At 41.5% G+C, this 23,400-nt stretch overlaps 1 long non-coding RNA gene across 1 annotated transcript; it reads left to right on the plus strand.

The window, feature by feature from the left end:
• The first annotated feature begins 981 nt into the window (after positions 1-981).
• Positions 982-22,209, plus strand: LOC103661428. The gene is made up of 3 exons (XR_568083.1): positions 982-1,068; positions 20,124-20,434; positions 20,578-22,209. It is a non-coding gene; the product is annotated as an uncharacterized LOC103661428 (long non-coding RNA).
• The last annotated feature ends 1,191 nt before the right edge of the window (positions 22,210-23,400 follow it).

The following is a 23,400-nucleotide window of genomic DNA, read 5'->3' on the forward strand; positions in this document are numbered from 1 at the left end:
TTGAGAGGTGAGGCAATAAATAATGTTGCCTGAAAGAGACTAATGGAATTGTGAAATTAGGAGATCCCCTGCCCACAGCCTCCTACCTGGTGCCTCCGATGAGGTCTGAACTCACATGGCGTTGTCACTGATACCTTTTCAAGGTTTTCATTCTTCCCCTTTGTGCACGCTGCACTTGACTGAAATCAAGAAGTTAAGAATGTTCCTACATCCTAAGCACCATGAGGGCACAAACAGGTTCTGTCACGATCACCTCTGTAGCTCCAAGCCAGCATGTTCCTAGCACCTGTATTAACTTGAGAAAATCCCAGCAACCATATGGAGTAGTGACAAAAACTGGCCTCCAGCCTCATCCGTACCCTTATCATCACCTGACATTCCTTTACTTGTTCTTGGTCCCTGGTCCAGCTTATCAATACCCCTTGTAATAGCTGATACTATCAACTTGTCAGCTTGGCTAATCAATGGTCAAACACCAGCCTAGGTGTTATCGTAAAGGTAATTTTTAGATGTAATTAACGGTTTAATCAGTAGGCTTTGAGTAAAGCAGATTATCCTCCATAATGTGGGTGGGCCTCATCTAATCAGTTGAAAACCTTAAGACTGAGGTCTCCCAAGGAAGAAGAAATATTGCCTCCAGACTGCCTTCGGACTTAGGACTGAAACATCAACTCTCCCACCCATCTCCAGCCTGCCAGTCTGCCCTGGAGATTTCACACACGTCACTCCCCACAATTGCCTGAGCCAATTACTTAAAATAAAGGTCACCCTCTCTCTCTCTCTCTCATTCTATATATATATATATATATATATATATCTCCTATTGGTTCTGTTCCTCTAGAGCACACTAATATATCCCTGGGGGGAGATATATTAGACTATTAAACTATATATAAACTATTAAAAATATCTGTTATTCTCCTCAACTGCTTTCTCAGTCACCATCTCTCTCACTTTCAGGATACCTTGCTTGGTGTTCCCAGAAAGTTTTGGCAATCCAGCCTGACCTGATTCAACTCTCCAACATCCTGTTTCTGATTACCTCATACCCAGGTGTCCACTGCCCAGGTAAGATCTTTCTCTGACATTTAAAGAAAAATATTTAAACCATAATTATACATCTGTGATGAATACCAAAGTGTTTTACCAAGGTGGAGATGGCTTATGTATCCCTTGAAACTGTTCACATGGAAACTTTCTTTCTACTGCAAAAACCTTATTCTCGCTCCCAAGGTTAGCATTCTTTGCTGTAAAACAAACATGTACTCATAAATTTAGGTACCAGAACAATAGGAGCTATTCTTAAAATTGAATGTTAGACATTACTAATCTAACCACCCACAGGCCATTCCTTCTGAACTGGAATTTCCTACTGGCCACAAGCCCCCTACCCACCCAGCTGGCTGCCATTTTCTCAGGGTTTTCTCCCAAATACCTCCTCAGATCCTGAGCACCAGCCCTCCTTGGTATATTTTTGTAACTCTCCTCTCCAGAAATGCCTCTTCCAGAAACTCCACACTCCTCCTTCTCTCTCTATGAGATGCAGACTAATTCCACTCTAACTTGGTTTAATCATGGGATAGCATTTCTCAAAGTGTGGTCTAGGGACATGTAGGGTCACTATGACCTTTTTAAGGGGTCTGTAAGGGAAAAACTATTTTCATAAGGTAATTAAGACATTATTTTCCATTCTCACTGTTATCTTTTCGATTGTGTATTTTGAGTTTTCTAGAAGCTGCATGACGGGATATTGCAACAGACTAATGCAGAGTTAGGTATAGGAATCCAGCTGTCTTCCATTAGGAGAGACTCTAGAGAGATTCACAAAAATGTAAAACACTTCTCACTAATGTTTTTGAAATATAATTATTTTTCATAAAAATATGTCATTTTGTTAGCATTTGGTTTATTGTTATTTTTAAATAAATTTTTTGCTTTTAATTTCTAATTTGCTAAACACATATACCTACAACCCATATAAACAGAAATTCTTTGGAGTCTTCAGAAATTTTTTAAGTATATAAAGGGATCCTGGGACCACAAAGTTTGAGAACCACCCAGGCCGTGCTGTGGTAGACTTCTATCTTTTTCACACCAAGAGTCCATCAAGGTATTTTCTTTTTGAGAATTTAATTCTTCTGATATAAATTATGAAACTTCTCTAGAATTAATAGCAAATTTATTTATTTCTCTCTTTTTTGTTCCCCTAAAGGCCAAATAATCTATATCTCTGCCTTTTATTCCTTCCCTCCAGCCTCACACTAGTAGGGATACTCGCTCCTGTCAACTCTTCTAGTTACTATTTACTTTCATGATTATCCTCAAATACTTTGTTTTCTCTTCTTAAACCGTTCTTCATTTGAACCCATTCCCTTCAGCCTATAAATGGGCACGAGTTCATCTAATTTAAAATGTATGTGCGTATTTATATATTTGTATTTGATTGACATATGTATCATTTAATTTACATAAAATGCACATAACTTAATTACAAATATAAGTATACATCAGACATCTATGTATGTCTTAATTTGAGTACCACACTCTCTACTTCTCTTTTTAGATAAGCTTTTGTGAAAAGAATCAAAAGTTTTTTCTGTGTCTCTATTTCCTCACTCTTTGGCTTCTTCACCAACATCTGACTGGACACTTCCACAGCGAAGATTCCGGTAATGGTCACTCAAGACTTCTAAAATACAAATCCAATAGCCACCATGTAGCCCTCATCAAAAATGAATGTCTTGCCGTACTTTACACCACTAACCACTCTCTCGATCTTTGCCTTGTATGGCCTGTTCTTCCTGGGCTCACTTCTCCTCTGACCATTCTTTCCCACTCTCCGTTTTTGGTTCCTCTTCATACCTAAAGTCCTGAAATGTTATTTCCCAGATGTGTGTCAAGATGTTCCAGAGTTCTGTCCAGATACTGGTTAGGTGTGAAAACCAAACAAGAGGACTTGAAGGTGCCTGCCAAATTTCTGACATGGTCAATGGCTGGTACCCTCATCTGAACCAGAGAACATGGTTCAAGAAAAAAAGGTTCAGGAGGGGAAGCAGGCAGAGGAGACAGAGAAGAATGATCCTGGTTGGAAAAAGATTGAAATGTGCAGGGGCAAATCATCTCTAAGGTTTCCTTCTCTTCTAAAAGCCAAGGATTTGGAACCATTCTTGAGTGTGATGCAGACGGAGGACCAGTATAGTGGAGAATATGATTACGGGAGCACATGAGGCAAGCCGCATGGCCATTTTCCAGAAGTGCTTTAGAAAAAACATTTTAGACTAAATGGACTAAGTGACCTCAAAAGTCCCTTCAATACTTAGATTTTATGCCTCTCTGAATATTATTATAGCATTAATCACAGGACCAAAGCCAAACAAACTAAGGCAGACATACTGGAAATCAGGGGAGGAATCACAAAAATAATGCATTGCCTCCTTGTTTTGAGGAACCAGGAACTAATTGTCCAAATCATATAAAACACTTTGGAAGGGCATCCCATCCACAGCCCAAAGAATTTCTTCTTGATTGACATCTTAGGAAGCAGAGAACAGTCTTCTAAATTTTATCTCCTTCCCACCTGATGATAAGTATCTTCATTTATTCATCTCAGTGCTTTCCATCGTTTCCACCTGAGTAGGATATGCTTCAAAGTTAAACCTGACATCAACCCTTGACCAGTGACTGCTGACATGAGATAAATGGATGGAATGATCCCTGGTGTTGTCAAGCAGCTTTCTCATAATCTGCTATTAACATTGTCATCCTTCTCAAGGACGCTGGGCATATAAGGAGAAGTGTTCTCTGACAATACTCTAACTGCTCTTTGAAGGAGGGTTCTCGACCTTTGAGGATAGCATTCATTGTCGCTTTCCTCTAAGAGTGTGTGCAGGGTCTCCCTGGCCCTTCAGCTAGGGAACACCTAGCTCAAAGCCAGAGTATCCTAAAGTATTTCTGATTTGCAGATATGACAGATTTAAATATCAGGTTTAAAATAAATGGGCAAATATAGGGTGAAAAGACTAATCGTAATGAAGGGGGAAAAAATGAGAAGGAGGGGGGCGCCTGGGTGGCACAGCGGTTAAGCGTCTGCCTTCGGCTCAGGGTGTGATCCCGGCGATCTGGGATCGAGCCCCACATCAGTCTCTTCTGCTATGAGCCTGCTTCTTCCTCTCCCACTCCCCCTGCTTGTGTTCCCTCTCTCGCTGGCTGTCTCTATCTCTGTCGGATAAATAAATAAAATCTTTAAAAAAAAAAATGAGAAGGAGGAAGGCATGAAGCGGGAGGAAGAGGAAATAGAAGAAGCATTTATTAAATGCCTAGACCAGGATAACCCTTCCGTTTATAGCGTAGAACCCTGTGAGGTGCATATTTATTGTCTCGCGGGTACAGGTGAGGAACGGAAAGTTAAGGAGCCTTCTAGTCCGGCCGGGTGTGCACAGGTACCGCATCAGACCGCACACTGCATTCGGGCTGAGAAAATCAGCAGGGCAAGGTGGCTGTGGCTGATGAGTTTACAGAAGTTCAGAGAAAATACTGAAGGGGCTTGCATCCTTGGCATTTGAACCTTGTGCAACTGTTCAAGTCCATTTCTAAACCCCCACAGCACCCAAATATTGGGAAACTATCACCCAAATCTCCTGCTATCTGAGTCAGATTCTGGCAAGTAGAAGAGTATTTACATGCATCAAGATAAATTAGTTAAGCCTATACCGAAATTGTAACTCCACCAGAAGGTTCTTACTGGTTAGTGGAAAAAACAGATGCAGGTACTGTCTTTAACAAGATACACTTTGGAAATAACAAGACATAAAATGCTAGAAAATGCTACAAATAGCCCAAAATTGTAAAGATACTTCTTTTCATTGTGATTTTGTAGATCCGCAGTGTTGTCTCTGTTCAGATAGAATGAAAGGATCTAACAATATTGAAGCTTCCACCTGAAGAATATAAGTCGTTAAAATCAGGAGCTGGCTATCTTCTGTCCCCATTATCACTTTTACCTCAATTATGACGACGGCTACTCGATCCTGAAACTTTACAACCACGTCGCACCTGACAGTTCACGAAGTGCCTTGTCATATACCATCTCATTTAATTCTAACAATTATCCTATGTTGTTCTTGTCCCTTACAGATGAAGCTCTGGAAATGGATGTGATCTAAGTCACATCTGTAATAGGTGTCAGAGGTGGGATTCCAACCCAGGTCTTCTGCTTCTACTCTATGATATTTGTAACCATGTTTGTGACAATTCATAACATATTTATTCCCTGAGGATGAAACTATTTATGCAAGTATCTTCACCTGATGTCACTGAAGCAAAACTTACTCTCATCTTCATGGTGATGGCAAAGAGTTTAAGTTCAAACTAGATTTTCTTAACTTGTTCATGACTTGACATTTTAGAGTTTGCCAGAAACTCTTGGCCCTAGAGGAAAATACTAATTGCTCTTCTAATTTGTCTGCTGAATGTCTAGGTTAGGTAAAGAATATCAGAACGCAGGGCATCTGTAATCTGTTATTGTGCCTCTTTATGCATCTATACGTCTGAGAGGCAGCTTGATCCCCAGAAGCCAAATCGAAAAAGTCCATCTTGAATTGCAGTCTGGCCTGAGTCATGTCTCTCCGTGTATCCTTGTATGTGTATGCAAATGAGAAGTATGTAGATGCACGTATATTTATATGTATACACACATGTATTTGTATATACATAGTAATACGTAAATATAGATGCCACTTCCTAAATACCAAAACATGCAGTCTGCGTGAGTTCTGTTACTATGTAGAGTGTGAGAAGCATGACAGATCGCCCCACAAAATGTCATACATGCCATACACAAGACAAAATTAACACCACTCCCTCCCTGGGCCCATGAAAAAGTGGGAGAATGAAATGAACTAAAACTACCCATCGCAAATCAAACATCATATTGGTTTGCTTGTTTCTGAAAGTTTTCATTGCTCTGACAAAGCATGAAAACCATTTAAACCACTCCAGTCACTACCTGCTGCATTTATAGATGTGCTTGTGTTTAGGTGTCTATGCTTATGAAAAACCTGCTTTCTCAGCTGGGCCTTCCCTCTCTTTGCGTTTGACCTTCACTGGCTTTCAAGCTACAAGGTCATCACCAGCCTCCCGTTGGGAGAATGACTGGGGCCAACCCCGTGTAGTAGCCCCTCTCGTGTTCCCCCCGAGACCCTCAGAGTCTAGTCAGCCTTGCTGTGCTTCCTCTTTGGTATGCCTTCTAAATGCCCCATCTAGTACTGGAGAGTTTGGAGAATTGTCCTGGGCTGCTGGAACCTTCTGCTGGCATGGAGGGCTTTAAACAGTACCTGAGGTTACATGTCCGAGAAGTGTGCCAGTGGAGGACTGACGAGGAGTATGAAAGCTCTTGTCCAACCTGGGACAAACTCCAGAGCGGCATTTAGACTCTGCGGTTCCCCTGCAGGGTCAGGCCCACACTGAACTGTGGCTGGACTCACACCCTCACTCAATTTCCTGACCTTCCTGGTCCTGCTTCCTCTCTCTTCTTTCCAGGGCCTCCTGGGAGCATATTCTTAAGTTACTGGCACAGGGTCTGCTGCTGGGGAACCCAACCACCTCTGAAACCCTGGAATGTGCTGGGCTTCCCACCTGCCTGCCTGCCTGCTTGTCTGCCTGCCCTCCTTCCCTCCCCTCCTTTCCTTTCCTCCTTCCTTTTCTTCTTCTCCTTCTTTCTCCCCCTCCTTCCTCTCTCCCCCCCCTTTACTTTGTAGTTTCTCATCCTAATTCCTTTGACAAATAAACATCTGACATAGAAATTGATAAATTTTGAGAGCTAAGATTTATGGAACACTCACTTACCAAGTATTGTTCTAAGCGCTTTGCATATATTAACTAGTTCAATCCTCCCAACAACCTTAGATATAGGTACTATTATTCTCTTTATTTTATAAGGAAAGGAAATAGACGTTTTCTCATAAATTGAGGCAGAGAAGTTAAGTGACTTGTTTAAAGTCACACAGCTAGACTTTGAAGGCAGGGATTTTGGAGTCAGAGTCTGCATATCATCTTTGAGAAACAGACTTGACTTTCAGAGTCCCAGATCTGATTCTTTCACGAGTGATAAGAGTTTAGAAAAGCTTCCTTTCTGCGTAAAAAGTTTTCTTACTTTCTCTCCCTCTTACACTCTCTCTGTAAAATGGGGCTTCCTTGCAGCCTGTTTTCACAAACTAACTAAAGAATTTTGTAAATAAATCCTACATGTATTATTTTACTAAACTCTTACTTGGAGAAAATTTAAACATAGCCACAACTCTTGTCAAATATTAAGCTATTCCTTTACTAAAGCAAATCTTCTGATGATTTGGCAAACATCATTATTATTGCTTTTTAAATCATTGCCAAAATATTACACAGGATTCAATTTCCAAATCGTTCAAGGAGAGTTCCCACGTGTTGAAATAATGAGTACATTGCCTCAATTGCTGCTTTATGCCTTAAGTTTGCACTTCCGGTTTTGGTAATGGAGCAAAAAGTAGGATAATTTTATAATCGAATTTTTTTGTCACACACTTTGTTACAATCTAACAAACAATAATTGTAATATTTCCTGCTTAGTTGTATCTTGGGAAAGTCGATCTAAATACAATGTGCCACCTTCCTTGTAGTAAACACTGAAGTGTAGTAAAACGAAGACTCTCTGGAAAATATTTCATCATCTAAGGGTTTTCCCTTTTTTTGATAACATGTATGTGGCACTTAGTATGTGCCAGGCATTGTTCTGAATGTTTTGTGTTCGTTAAGTCAATTAGTCCTTGTAAATTCCATGAGTAAGTACTATTATTATTTTATAAATATGAAAACTGACACCTAGAAAGATTAAATACCTTTCCTAAGATCACAAAGCGTGTGAGTGCTGACAATCAAAAGTGAATATGGCCCTGAGATGTGACTGTGGGGCGCGTGCTCCCGCCATCTTGCTCTCCTGCCTCTTAGCTAGTCAGATGGAATTGGAGGATGGCATGACATCATTTATTAAGATGAATTCGGTAGAGCTATTTTTGTTTATGAATGTGAAGGAAATACCACAAGGTCACTATGAGGAAGGATTTTACAAACCTCATGAAAAAGATGATGTCACTAGAGTTCTATAGAAATGAGGGCCAGAGCAAACAATTTCTTTCAGGTCTTATGAGTCTATATTAATGAAACCCAAAGTCGAAGTATTCGATACAGTTAAGGTGACATAAATATGGGGGTGGGTGGGGTTTGGGGAATAACAGTTCAGGGCCTATAATTCCAATGGCAACTATTCTGGTAAGAAGCCAGTCATTAGACGGGGACCATGGTGTCCAGTGATTCATACATGATCCAACACATAGGAGGCAGTCTTGGCTGGTGGGTGACTCTGGGCAAGTTTCATAACTTTTCTACCTTAGAGACCTTATCTACACATAAAGTAATATTATGTGTATATATACACAAAAAGCTACCTGATCTCATTCAGCTCTGCAAACCTTTGGTTGTTAAAGACTGTGGGGTTGTTTTGGTTCTGGTTTTGAGTAGAAAGAAGCACCAGGACTTCCAGTTTCATTAATTAAATGATATTGGCTCGTGCTTTGGACAGCCATCCTTGTGAATTCTGATGTTGCCTCCCCAGTATAGACGCAGGCAGTCCTGTGATCCATCAATCCATAAATCAGGAGACATGTTCTACTGGTACCTTAAATTACAGGGTGCCCTGGAGCAAAATACCTGCTGGTTGTCAGCCCCTGCCACCTGCCACCAGTGTCTGTGGGCTTATAACTTCCAAATGAGCTGCGGTGGGGGGCAGGAGTGCCAGAGGAAAGAAAGGAAGCCACCAGACAAGAAAACATGGTTGCACTTGGCTCCTGACTTGCAAACAAGTCACGAGTTTTTTCTCTGCGTTGGAAGCTGGCCGTCTATTGGTTATCTACCTGTTAGCTTTAATTCACGCAGTGATCAGGAAAAGGGAAAACAAAGTGGTCTTTCCTTCTGCGTGTTGTTAACCCATCTTTTTCCAGGGACGGGACAGATATTCGTACTAAACATTGCAAAAAGGTTTCTATCCTATAAAAGAGGAAGTTGGCTGTAGGTGTGTAAAGAGGCATTCTTTTTGCTTTTACCTGTCAAAAGTTATCAGTGCTACTGCTATGTGCCAGACATTCTTCAAGATGCAGGGGCTCCAAAAGGAAAAAAACAATGTCCCTGTCCTCGTGGAGTTTACGTTCCAGTGAGAGAAGCAGACAAGTAAACGAATAAAAAAGATGAACTGAGCTAGTGACAGTGCTTTGGAGCAATTCACGGGCATGGATGCTAGGGGATGGAGTGCGCGGCTTTCCCTCGGGTGGTCTGGGAAGTCTTTTCGGAGGCAGCACTGGAGCAAGGACTTGAGTGTTGCCAGCTGCGCAAATGCTGGGAAGCAGAATCCCGCAGCAAGAGGGACCAGCAGAGGGGAGATGAGGGCCGCTCGTCCCCCCAACGGGAAGTCTAATGTCGACGGAAGGGTCCAAAGCACTGGCGAAAGTGGTAGGAAACAACAGCAGAGAAATAGGCAGGGACGAATTTGAGGAGGACCTTGTGTGTCCAAGGAAAGATTTAGAGTTTATGCAAAATGAAATGAGAAGCAGTGTGTTTTGAGCAGGAAAATGACATGATCGGAGATGCATTTTAAGAGTCACTGGGCTGTGTGTCAAACAGACTACGTGAGCAAGAATGGAAGCTGGGTGACCAGCCAGGGGGAGCGCTCCATGGTCCAGGTCTGAGAGGTAGTAGAGGTGGTGAGAATGTATTTTTCCAAAAATGTTTTTTTAGGGCAATCCACTTGCTGCTGGATTGGATGGGAGAGTGCGAGAAAAGGAAGCAAGAATGACTCCTGGATCTGGGCTTGAGAGAATGGTTTGATGACAGTGAGACTAATTTAGTTGTTTTTGTTTTTGTTTTTTTAATTGGGGAAAAATCAAAATGAAAGGATCAAGAGTCCCATTATGGACTTGTTCAGTTCCAGATACTTTCGAGACCTTAAAGTGGGGATATTAACGAGGTAATTGGATACATGACTCTAGTGCCCCGAGAAAGGTAAGTGTAGAAGCATAACCTGCGATTGCTTAGCGTTCTGTAAATGTTTAAAACCAGGCGGTTCAATGAGATACATTCTCTACAAAGAGAAGGTAGACAGAACGGTGGATGGGACTGTGACTCGAGCCCTGGAGACGTCCACCATTTCATGTCTGGAGGAAGAGGAAGAATGAGAAGAGGAGTGATGTCTCAGGATTCCAGAGAAGAATATATTCCAAAAAAAGAAAGAGCAGTCCCTGCAGTCGAGAACAAGCTGCTGATTTGCCAGGTAACCCCCGGGAGGGACGGACTGCTGGCTTTGGTGAGATGAGGGTCCTCCGTGAAACAGCCCAGCAGGGGCACAATCTGCGCTAGAGAGGACAGGAGGGAAGACAATACAGGCAGGTCTTCTCAGATGTCTGCTTTAAAGGGCACCACAAAAGCCAGGGCATCCGTCCAAGGAAAACATGGACTCCAGCACAGTTATTCTCCTAGTTATGTGTGTGCTGATGTGAGGGAGGCGCAAGAACACCGGCGTACACGGATGCAGATGCGGGGGATGGCGACCGCCCACACACCAGTCCTGGTTTGCACTCAATATTCCCATTTGTTAGCGGCACGAAATTGCCACAACTCAGACTTTTCTTCCTTAGTCTTCTAGAGCCTCACCGTCTTTTATGGTTTAGAACTTTTTTTTTTTTTTTTGCCTATGCTGATAAATTTAGTCTTTTTCTTAAAAACTTTTATCACTAAGATACTTAAAATTCCTCATTTCAGCCTAAGTCGAAATTCTAAGTCCATACAACCACAGACAAGAAACTGTAGTTATTCCAACACATGCCTCAAATGCCTACACATCGGTAGTTCGTATCCCAGGAACGGTTTCCCCTCCCACTCTGTGTTGTTGGTGTTCTGGCTTCTCTTAGGGTCAAAGGTGTCTTGCTCAACTATCAAAGAAGAGGGGCGTACAAAGCCAGCGCCACTTGTCAGGCAAAACAGCAACTTCCAGATTATTCTGGGATAAACAAAATAACTGTGCGAATGCTTCGTGCATAATTCCATTGATTTCTCCTCTCTCCTTCAGAGACCGGCAGCCCCAAATTTCCCCCTCTAACCATTCCATACTTCTTAGCATGACAGCCACAGCAGCACATAAGCAGATGATAAAAGATTTTGTAATCTGGTTTCTGGATTGTTGTGATAGCCATGGACTTTTCTTTTTCTTTCAAAAACAATTACATAGTCAACAGTTATTAGAAAAATACACTGCCCACCCTACTCTGAGTCCTCAAATGAGGCAGATTCACCTCAGAGTTGGGGCCAACAACCAACCAGTCTGTAAGCCAGCCAGTCACGTAGCCTCCGTTTTATTTAGAACCTCTAGCTTTTCTCCCAGATTGTTTCCATAAGCCGGCTGGCTCCCAACCGTTTGGCTTTGCTTCCCTTTTCTGGGGATGTACTCAAACTGAGCTTAGTCAGTTCGCCTCATTTCAAGCCTCATCAGCACTTGGCTTGCGCGTACCTTCTGGACTTTTCCTGTTTCTGAGTGCTTTCCTAAAGACTGCTCTCAACCTAAATTAGAAAACAAGACTATATAGTCCACACAGACTTCAGGATTTGCTAATTTTCTTCAAGAATAAGGAAATTTGGGCTTGATCTATGAGTACTGTTAAAATACATAAATTCAGAGAAAGGAAATTTGTTGAAGGTTGGAGTGTCTGGAAAGGACAATAAAGTTGGCAGCTATTTTTTTTAAAGGTTTTTAAATTTATTTGAGAGAGAGAGAGAGAGCGGGGGCGGCAGAAAGGGAGAGGGAAGGAGAAAATCCTCAAGCAGTCTCCCCACTGAACATGGAGCCCAATCCCAGGACCCTGAGATCGTATCCTGAGCCGAAATCAAGAGTTGGCAGGCCAACCGACTGAGCCTGACCCAGGCGCAAAACTGGCAGATTTTTTATGAACTTATCTATGACAACTGACTATCAGACAAATGTTGGAAATTTGTATTTAGCTTATGTAACAATAGTTAACCTATTAAGGTCACACTAAGTTCTTTATGTTCTTTAGTCAAATGTTCACAACAATTCGGCAACATAGGTGTTCTCATTATCTCCATTTTACAAGATAACTGAGGCTTAGAAACTGGAAGTGCCTTGTCCAGAGTCTCATAGCTGGAAAATGGCAGAACAAGACTAAAGGTTTTCTGAAGCAAGGTCTCCCATCCACTGCATCCTACTGCCACAAAAGGCTTCCACCATCCCAGCCCTTACACGTTTTAAACTGAGGGCCCCCTGGATCTCCTCAGTCACCCCGGCCCCATATGCTGACATCAGCAATGCAAGAGGACCGAATGTAAAATCTCCATGACAAAATACTGGGTTAGGGTTCCTGTAAGACTATGTTTCATTTAGCATTTTAAAATATTTAAAAATAGTTTTTTATAAATTTACTTTTGTGACCAGTACCTACCAGAGAATCAAACCACCATTAGAAGACTTGTAGCTTTGGGGCACCGGGGTGGCTCAGTCCATTGGGTGTCTGCCTTCTGCTCAGGTCATGATCTTGGGGTCCTGGGATCAAGCCCCAAGTCAGGCTCCCTCCTTTGGGGAGCCTGCTTCTCTCTCTCCCTCGGCCTGCTGCTTCCCCTGCTTGTGCTCTCTCTCTCTCTCTCTCTCTCTCAATTTCTGCCAAATGGATAAATAAAATTAAAAAGAAGAAGAAGAAGAAGAAGAAGAAGAAGAAGAAGAACGAGAAGAAGAAGAAGAAGAAGGCGATGACGACTTGTAGCTTTGATAGAGGGAAAGCTCTGTGTAGCTTTGGTGCAGTTGCCTCTATCTTACACTTAATTCAAATCACAACCAGCAACAGATTTATTAATTACGTTGATTATGAGATCCATTTGCTTCTTTTTCCAATGCAGTCTTTGGCCAGGGCACGGAATCATTTAGCAGACATTAGAAAGTGTTGGGAAATGAATGGTTTCGAGGAATTAGGAATCTCCTTTCCCCAAAGCTATTGCCTTGATTTGACACTGGAATTGTAGCCTTCATAAGGGCATCCCAATTAAGTCTTCTTCTGTCCTTCAAGAACCATTACCATCTTCACCAAAAGCATGTGTCCAAAGCTTTTCCTCAGGTTCTTTCAGCACATTCAGTTAAAACTTTTTCAAAAGATTTTTACTCATTTTCAAAATGGAGCTCAGTATAAACACTTGAAAGATGCAGGAAATTGGAAGAAAAAATATCATTCCAATTCCCATGACTCATTTGACATATTACTGGACTTCATATCCATTTTTCAGGAAATCACAACCAAAACCTGTGCAAGATAGGGTTTTATAATGTGTTGTAAAGAAAATGATGATGTAGGGATAAATATAATTTTGTGTGGCTTTTTTTCACTCAATATGATATCATGGTTATCTTCCCATTGCCCTATGCCATTAAATAGTCTTTACAATCATGATTTTTAATAGCTATGTTTTTCTTTTTTTAATAATATTTTTTGATCTAGTATCCCTGGTTATAGGGGCACACATTGATTTTTATTTATAGTTTATATATCTGGCATCATTGCTGGGCTCTTATTGGTTTTAATAGTTTATAGATCCTCTTAATTTTTCTGTGTATGCCATCATATCATGTGTGAACAACAATTTTTATTTCTTATATTCTCGTTCATATATATTTCATTACTTTTCCTTATTTTGTCATGTGGGAAAAAACTTCTAGTACCATGTTGATCCATACGCTAATGATAATAACAGGTGTCATGCTTCATTTTCAACATAAATGTAGTTGTTTTTCATCTTTAGTCACTTAATGTTGTAAATTATATTTATATATATAAAATGTATGTATAATATATATTTATGCATATATTTATACATAAATTTATATATGTATAATACACACATACATCTCAATTTGATTCCCTTAAATTATGATTTTGACATTAAAAGCCAAGTTTTGACAATATATGGTTCAGTTTTCTCAGCTGGAAATTAGAGTCAAGAATAGCACCCACTACCCACTTCTTAAGGTTGTTGCTAGTATTAACGAGACAATGCACGTAGAGTGCTCATATCCTACTAAGTGTGCCTTTTAAATATAGGTTGTTACCTTTATCATTGTAGATGAGGATAGTTTATAAATTTCCTTCCTTGCATTGTCTGGACTTGGTATCAAGGTTATACAAACATAAAAAGAGTTCCTAGCCTTTTTTGTTTACAAAAACAATTTGTATAAGATATAAGCTATTTATTCTTTTGAAGAAAACTCATCTGTAAAATCGTCTGTCACTGGTATTTTTTCATGGTAAGTTTTTGATTATTGATATAAACTCCTTAGTGTATTCACATTTTCCAGTATTTCCTGAGTTCGCTTTGGCAATTGTTATAATTTTTTATGAAATCATTTAATTGATTTCAAATTTATTGGCATAAATTGTGAATACTATTCTTTTGTGTTTTTCATCTTTATTTTATTTATTATGTTTCATTTTTAAATTTCTAACATTACTATTTTCTTTCTTGCTATTTTCTACTTACTTGCTTGATTGATTTTACTGGAAGTTTCTTAATGTTATTAGTCTTCTCAAAGAAATCAGCTTCTGCTTTTGTCAATCTTTTCTATTGTTTTAAGAATTTTTATCCTTTAATTTATGCTCATTTATATTTCCTTCTTTCTATTTTCTTTGGAGTGACTGTGATACCCTTCTTCTAATTTCTTGGGTTGAAAGCTTAGCTTGGAATTATCAATTTTTCTGATTTTCTTCCGTAGACATTTAAAACTATAAATAACCCTCAACCGCTAAATTAGTTTCATCCCACAAGTCTTGATGTTGGTAGTTTTATTTTTTTCCTTCTAAATACTTTTCCATAATGATTTATTTTTAATCCATGCATTATTTAGAAGTGTGTTTTTTAGTTTCCAAATGTATGGCCTTCTTTTGGCTGTATTTTTATTTCTTATTTCTAATTTCTAGTAAAATTTCATTATAGTAAAAAAAAGTGGTCTTAATTATTCTGATTCTTTGGCATTTGTTAAAATTTACATTTTGGACTATTATATGGTAATTTTTTGGAAATACCCCACATATGCTTGAAAAGAAAGTGAATTTCTGAATTTGCTAGTTACGGAGTTTCGTACTTATTTATTACATAAAGCTTATTAATTGTGTTATTCTAATAATCTATCTAAATTAAATTCAATGTGACTACTGCTTCTATTAAATTTTTGTTTCTGGTATTGTACTGTACTCAGCTTTCTTTTACCTCATATCTATCTCATATACTTTTTTCATGGCTTTACCTTCAACCTTCTCTTTAGTCATTATTCTCTGATCTTGTCTTCATTAGACAGAATAACATTTGGAGGGCCATTTTGCCTCTGATGATGCCTTGCTCTGTAATGCATTTGAAAGTAGGTGAACTGACTTCAATATTTATTAAGTGACTCACACCACTCTACCAATAATATAAAATTTAAAAAGACACGATTTCTTTTCCTAAAATACCTCCAAAACTAGTGTGCAGACCATTATTAGCAGGTAATTCTGGTACAAAGGGCAAATACTGAGGTGATGGTATGCACTTGATAAAGGTCCCCGCTGAGGTCACGCTCTGCTGCGGCCCTACAAGACCTGGCGACGAATCCGTGCTTTCTTCAAGAACTTCCAGGTTCTATGCACACTGATGATCATAAGGAAGGCAAGCAGCTACAGAAGATCCAATCTCCTCTGGGCAGCCGCTCTCTGGGTTCTCAACAGAGTCATTTAGATTGGCTTAGACATCCTTTAAAAATACCAGTGAACATAAAAAATAAAAATTCAAATCACACTTTAAAAAACAGTGGATGTGCTTTAACTCAGGTTTGTCTGGGGCATGATTAAACAAAAAGACACAATAAGCTGTGTCATATGACTAGGTCGTTAGGTGCACCTCAGGGAACTTATGAGGCACCAAGCCACGGAGCAGTATATTAGTGGACCAATAACACATGTTTTGTCTTCTCCAGTGGCCATTAGAATATGGCTGTTTTCAGTGAAAAAAATATACATACTTTAAACCCTTATCATTTTTGTGATTAGTGGTCATTTTTTGGACATTCTGGAGTATTGGCTCTTTCAAATAAGAGAATTATCATTTGGAGACCTTAGAAGCCACTAAGTCACGCCAACAGAAACTCATCAGGGGCCTACTTTGTCCAAGCATAGTTTCATCTTAGGTGTGTGGCTGGAGGGTGTTGGATGGGGTCAAGCTGGAAGGTTCCAAGGGGCCTTCAAGTACCAAATGGGGTTAATTGAGGAGAAGAAGATAAGACACAGAGCCAAGAGAATAATCACCAGGGAAAAATAAATCAATAAATAAGGATGCTGTGGGTTGAAATGTGTCCCCCAAAAAGTTATGTTCAAGTCCTAATCCCCACTACTTGCAAATGGGACCTTATTTGAAAATAAGGTCTTTGCAGACATAATCAAGATGAGGTCGTATTGGATTAGAGCAGGCCCTAATACAATGACTGGTGTCCTTAAAAGAATATCAGTGAGGGGCACCTGGGGGGTTCAGTCGGTTTAGTGGCCGACTCTTGATTTCAGCTCAGGTCATGATCTCAGAGTCCTGGGATCAAGCCCCATATGGGGCCTGGTGTAGGCTTCCATGCTCATCAGGGAATCCCTCTCCCTCCTCCCTTCCTCCTGCTCACACTCTTTCTTTCTCTTTCTCTCTCTAAAATAAATAAATCTTTAAAAAATAATTCAGAAAAAAGAATATCAATGAATGTTATCCTTGTAAGAAGAGAAAAATTTGGACACAGAGACACAGACGTACATGCGAGAACACCACCTGAATACAGAGGCAGAGACTGGAGTGACGTGTCTCTAAGCTGAGGAACACCCAGGTCGGCCAGCAACCATCAGAAGCTAGGAGAAGGGCATGGAGGAACCAATTCTGCCAGCACCTTGATCTCAGACTTCGGGCCAGAACTATGAGGAAATTAATTTCTGATGTTTAAGCCAGCTGGTTTGTGAGGATTTCTTACAGCAGCCTGAGGAAACTAACAAAAGGAGGATCGATTTAGGAGGGAGGTGAGCTTGGAGGGATTGTCTGAAGATGTGGGGGTTCTTTGGTACCTTTTTAGATGGTGCTTTTGGCCAGTGTCAACATACATAAGCACTGGGCTCTGAAAGACTGATTGTCACTTTTTGGTGAGCACGGACAGTTCGATGGGCCAGGAGACACCACAGCCCATTTAATCGTACAGATACCCTCCTTTCCCACCTGTTCCAGTGTACGGGAACCCAGTGACTGATGAAAGATGAGCAAAATTCAGAAACTATAAGCTCACTACAGGTTTATATTATGAAACAATGACATAAAGTTAAAAATAATCTACAATTTGGCAGCTGACGCACGCGTGTGTCTGTGTTATCTCCAGATATATAGATGGTTCATTATTGAGCTCACTGCAGGCATGCCTTAAAGATCGAATTATTGGAAAATTATGGACCAAAATAATGCTGATGCAAATGTGCAAAGCTACATATTGTAGGGTTAGCCAAACAGCCCACATCATACTAAACTTAGTAGTGACGAAGCCAAACTAATAGTGATTTATAATTCTAAAGCCAGAGCAGCAGCAACGGAAAATCACAACAAATCGTGGTAGTTCTAAAAACAATGTATTCCTCCCCCAAATTGTGGGAAATAAAACCTGATGCCTGTGCGCCCGTGAAGGAGGAGCCATCCTCTCTGCAAGGAGTTCAGTCCATCGTCATTCATCGAGACCTGCTCGGTGCACCGGGCATCTCTCTGGCTGCTGGGGTACGGCAGTCAACAAGGCACGGTCCTTCCTCTCCCAGAGCCGAAGTCTTGCCAAGTAACTGCAGTGTGCAGTCTACTTTCGAGTCCTCAGTAAACTCTGGTGAGTCTTAATTTTGTTTTTAATATTAAAACTTGATAGACTGCTATCAAGTAGGCTTTGGCTGCCTGTAAAAGAGGACCTCTAAAGAACTGTGTTTCATTCACACTCAAAAAATGTCTTACATTCTGGATGAGTCTGTGGTCCATTAGGAGGGTAATTGCTGCTCTCCAGCAGGCCACGTATCACACTCGAGAAACACTTCTCTAAAACCTACCACTTACATCATCGCAGATAACTGCCGGAATAATTTGACCTTTGACTTCCTGAGACAACCTCGAGCGTGTTGTCCCTGTCCGCCGGCATGCATGCCGCACACCAGCCTTGCTCGGATCTTCTCAGTCTTGGAGGGCGAGAGATGGCAGAAGCGGGCTCTGTTCTGCTTTCACGTGCCTGGGAAAAGATTAGATACCAAGTCTGCGTCTTCTTCGATTGGGGCACACTGGGCATATTGGCCCCTGCCCACTTTCTCCAGCAAAGAGGCTAGGCCCTGCCCAAGCAGAGAGGGAAGCTTGCTCAGTGTGGAGGTCTCAACCGTACAGGCTTCAGGCGTTTCTGATGTACCTGATCTCCTGTCTTATTTATCTGGGGTCCTCTGTACTGGACCTGTCGTTAAAATCCCATTTCAGGGGCGCCTGGGTGGCTCAGTCGGTGAAGCTTCTGCCTTCGGCTCAGGTCATGATCCCAGGGTCCTGGGATGGTGCCCCACATCGGACTCCCTGCTCGGCAGGAGTCTGCTTCTCCCTCTGCCTGCCACTCCACCTGCTTGTGCTCTCTTTCTCTCTTTCTCTCTCTCTCATGTCAAATACATAAAATCTCAAAAAAGGAAAAAAAAATCCCATTTCAGATGTATCTTGCTCACCTACTTAGCTTTTCAGATGTCAGAGTTTAATTTTTGAACAAGTAAAACTGTATGACTCTTATACAAATAAAAAGTTAGCATATGTCAAAAGTTCACTTAACTTACTAATGAGGAAAACACAGGGTGGTAAGCCTGGCTCGAAGGCAAACTTGAGGACCAGAGTTTCATCTCATCACTCAGCTAAGGCGTGGTAAAGTGGGTTTGCTCAGTTAAAGACAAACCTGGCCAATATCCTTCAGGACAACACCGTCGTAAGCTTTAGGGTTATCTACTCTGAGAGGATCATTTCCATCTCTCCCGAATGAGAATCTCGAAGGTGACTTACGCTTCTCATAGAGTCTGGGCCCTAACCAAGAGTAAACAGGAGACAAAGCAAACACTTCACCTGGAAGGGGCCTGGTACACAGTGCTGCAGTGTGACATTGCAAGGACTTGCATTTACCTCAGTTCGGAAACTGAAATAATCTCTCCCAACACAGGGTTTTGCTTTCTTAAAGATCAGAATGGCCAAAAAAAAAAAAAAAAAAAAAGTCTGTATTATTGTGTCTAATGCTTGATTATTGCTTATAGTTTGAGTACTCATTTAACACCCACTGTGATAACTTTAAAACCTTAAGCTACGCTATAAAGTCTTCCCAGACTTAGAAAATACAATGATATGACCTATGTCTTTCTCTCCTGTGTGTGCGTGTATTTGTCTGTGTGTGTGGGGGGGGTGCGTGCACGTGCTTACGTCTTCACAGAAGGAACAATATATGAGATGATGAGATGGATTTTTCTCGTGCTAGCATTATTGGTTCCAGGTCCCCTGTCTTCCAGCTCAAATTGCATCCTCCAGGCAGAATAATCTACGGGATAAGAATGTGAGCTTTGGAGTCAGACAGCTTTGAGTAATAATCCTGGCCCTTTTATTAACACTGTCCTCTAGCAAGTTAGTTAACCTTCCTGACCCCAGTTTCTGCATCTCTAAATGAGGAAAACCACACCGACATTGTAGGGCTGATGTGAAGATTACACCTGAGGAGCTTAGAACAACCCTGGTGCATAGGAAAATAAACATCAGCTGTTGTTCCTTTTTCTTAACTTTACAAACCCGCTCACCACACAGAAAATAATACACCAGGGTCTTTGAGATTAAAAAAAATGTCCATTTTATATGGATGTTCAAGGTAATTGTAATAACATTGCTACTCTTGGTCTAATTTTAACAATTTTTAAATAAGATCTAGGCTCGTGCTGTTGTGTTTTATTTATTTTTTTTCTTTATTTTCTTGGATTCTGTAGCCTGTCCGTGGATCCGGATATGCAAAATGAGGGTGCTTGGCTGACATTAAGCCTCTCTTCCAACGCACCAGAAGGTCCTGTTACATGTGTTTACACTCATCCCTGATGTCCCTGGATCCCTGGTCGTCTTCCTTTTTGAGGTAGCAATAGAGCGAAGGCAGGTACTCCAGGATCCGCTGACGAGCAAGCAGGACGGTCTTTCATGTGTTATTGCACTCTACCAAGTTCTCTTCTGAATGGATCTTGAGAGGCCCCCCAAATTAGACTTATGGGCCATCTACTCAAATCGAAGATGTATTTAATCACTTCAGGTAAAGAAATGTACAAATTATAGCACATACAAGAGACTCTCACTCAACTTCAACCTGCTCATAGTAGAGTTTACTCCCTCGGAAAGGTTTGTGCCAAAACCCAGCTTTTATTCCCTAACTTTTCATTCATTTTTCCATACTAGGTATTATGTCTGTGTCCCGCCTGCTCCATGGATGATGACGCTAGAAGCTAACATGCTAGCGAGGTACAAAGTCAGCAAATTCAGTTACAGATGCGTAAGGCTCTTCTCTACCAATTGTTTCACTGGCGAGATTGAGGAACTGCGGGAAAGGTAGGGAATCACTCCTTGTGGCCCGAGATGAGATTTTCTCCACACACCTGTCACCTGGTTGGTGCCCTGCCTTCTGAGAAACTCTTAGAAAAGAGAAAAGGAAAAGAAGGAGTGAGAAATTCTATTACCCAGGTCATAGGAGCGGTGGGTGCCGTGTAACTTGGTTCCTCTATGAATTTCTTGTTACTGTTTAAATGAGATCAAAAGCTACATAAAACAGCGTACGTGTGTGCGGTGTGGCCACCATGCCCGCGGATTAATATTTCGGCCGGAGATGGCGATGTGTAACGGTGCCTTGTCACCGAGGCTGCCAGCAGGCTCTCTCCGAAGCAGCGACGGCTGTGACATCCGTGTCAGCACGCATTGTCCGTAAACAAGGAAGGCCTGCCTCAGAGTGGGGTTGAGGGAATTGATGCCTCACTTGAGTGCTTTGAGAGGCCAAGATCAAAAGCACTTTTAAGCATATCATATAATTATCATCATTAAGAAGCACGGGGCGAGGAGTCCTCAACTCCCAAATTTTCAAAGCAACAAAAGCAGCACAGCTTTAATGGGACTTTGAAGTCAGATAAATCTCCAGGTATTTTCATTATAGAAACTCACAACTAATTAAGAAAAACCCTATCTGGGCCAGTGTTTAATTATGTTTGCTTGTCCGCCTCTGTCATGTTCTATGTTCTGAAAGGAGAGGGGTGTCAGTTGGATTGTACCAGAAGACCGTGCTGGGACCCGCCAACAGCTTTCATTTTGAACAAAGCATGGCGTAGCAGGGTTTTGATCTCTTCTGTCTAAATAAATAAGTTCTTAATAAGCATTGATGATTTTCTTAATCATCTGCACAGCCCAAAGGTTAGCCAGAAGTTTCTCCATAAAAGACACACCTAGTTTATATTAGGGGGGACAGTATTAAAGCACCTACGTAGGAAGATGCTGGAAAATTCTGTCTGATAATAAAAAAGACCAACGGCAGCAAATGCAGCTCTAAGAGAGGCTGTTTAGCTGGAAGGTGGGCTGGGCTGCTAACTGGCAGCCTGAGTCGGATCTTACCTAAGACGGCTTTGCTCTGGCATGGAAGATGGCTCACATTACAGTCCTGTTCCTTCTCCCCCACGGCCTTCTCAACTTCTTCAATGTCCCCATTCACTAAACCGCCACTGAATGGCGTACACTCCAGGCCAAGCACGGTGCCGGGCAGGGGGAACACCAGAGGACCCTTCCCCGGAGGGCATTACTGTCTGGCAGGGGAGAAAGAGCAAGGAAGAAAGATGCCGCCCCGCAAGGGTACCGTAGAAGGGAAGGGGAGCTCACTCTGCCGAGGAGAAAGAGGGGGTACGCCGCCTGGACAGCAGGGAGAAGATCACCGAGCACTTGGTTTCGGGGCTACACCCTTGTTCTGCACAACACTCGCCTAGAAGGCAGAATACCTAACTTTGCACAAGTCCTTCTTCTTATGAAATGTTTTTAAATAAAGTATAGTTAATAGTATTGCCTACTACTTCTGAGACCGTGTTACTCGATTTTGTCTCATTTCATGTGTTTATTTTTCATTTCCCTATCGGCTTCGGAATCAGATTGGCTTGGATCTGAGTCCGTCTTCGTCCATTTACAAGCTCTGTTGTCTGGGACAAACGAGCCAACCCCTGGGAACCTCAGGGGTGCCCATCTGCCTAACAGGTGTTCTCGGATGCCCACTTCACCCGCTTGTCTTGATCCAATCAGGTCATGTCAATGATGTGCGAGGCATAGGCCTGACACGTGTCTGGGCACCAAAGGCGGGAGCTGCTGCTATTTTTAGTAGTAGTACCCTTCAAAAGACAGTGCGGGACACAAATCTCAGGCCTAAGTACCCCCTGATAACAGCAAGGTCTTGTGAAAATCGTGCGCTCCGCCCAGGTTCTGGATACTTAGAAACAGATGTGTTTCATTTCCAATACGGTTGCTAAGTGACGCGGCTGATTTCGAAAGCCGTCTTCTAGAGCCTATACAACGTGCGCCCTGGCGATACGCCCCGTTGTCCTTTTTAATTTTTTTTGCTACACCAACCAACCCGATCATAATAAATTTAGATCACAATAGGATGCCAGAAAAGAATTCACCCAGAGGAATAGTCCAAGGCCCCTAAACCGTTCGAACACTCGAGTAGCTGCGAGAAAAATAAAAATACGAATAAACACATCTTTAAATCCCCCAACACATCTCTGTTATAATACAAAATGTTATTCTGGATTCAGGCTCAGCGGAGCCCTTCGTATGGATTTGAGTAAAAGGAGTAAATGAACAATGTGGAGAAAGTTTGAAGAACGAGAAAGAACATCATCCATTTCAGGTTTTCAAGGGATGTAGGGCCTGCATGTTTTTGTAAAGAAACATCTGTCAGGATTTGTGAACCCACCAGAGTGCCCAGGATTCACTTGTTTAATGTGGGAAGAGGCTGTCGAGTCAAAAGCCCCAGGCAAACTGAGCAAGCTGGCGGCCCCTGAGGAAAGCAAGAATTTAGCTGAATGCCTGATGCCATTTTAGTGCCAACTAACAGAACTTTTTGATACTAATGAGGCCCCACCATTTCAGAGCGGTTACATTAATTGATATTAATCATAAAAATCTATTGAAAAGTTCACCCGTTCTTTCAGGGTAGCAGTGAGAGATGCCCTGTGTTTTGGAAGCCTCCCCTGC

Source organism: Ursus maritimus, unplaced genomic scaffold (assembly GCF_017311325.1).
Source record: "Ursus maritimus isolate PB19 unplaced genomic scaffold, ASM1731132v1 scaffold_9, whole genome shotgun sequence".
In the NCBI taxonomy this organism is placed as follows: domain Eukaryota; kingdom Metazoa; phylum Chordata; class Mammalia; order Carnivora; family Ursidae; genus Ursus; species Ursus maritimus.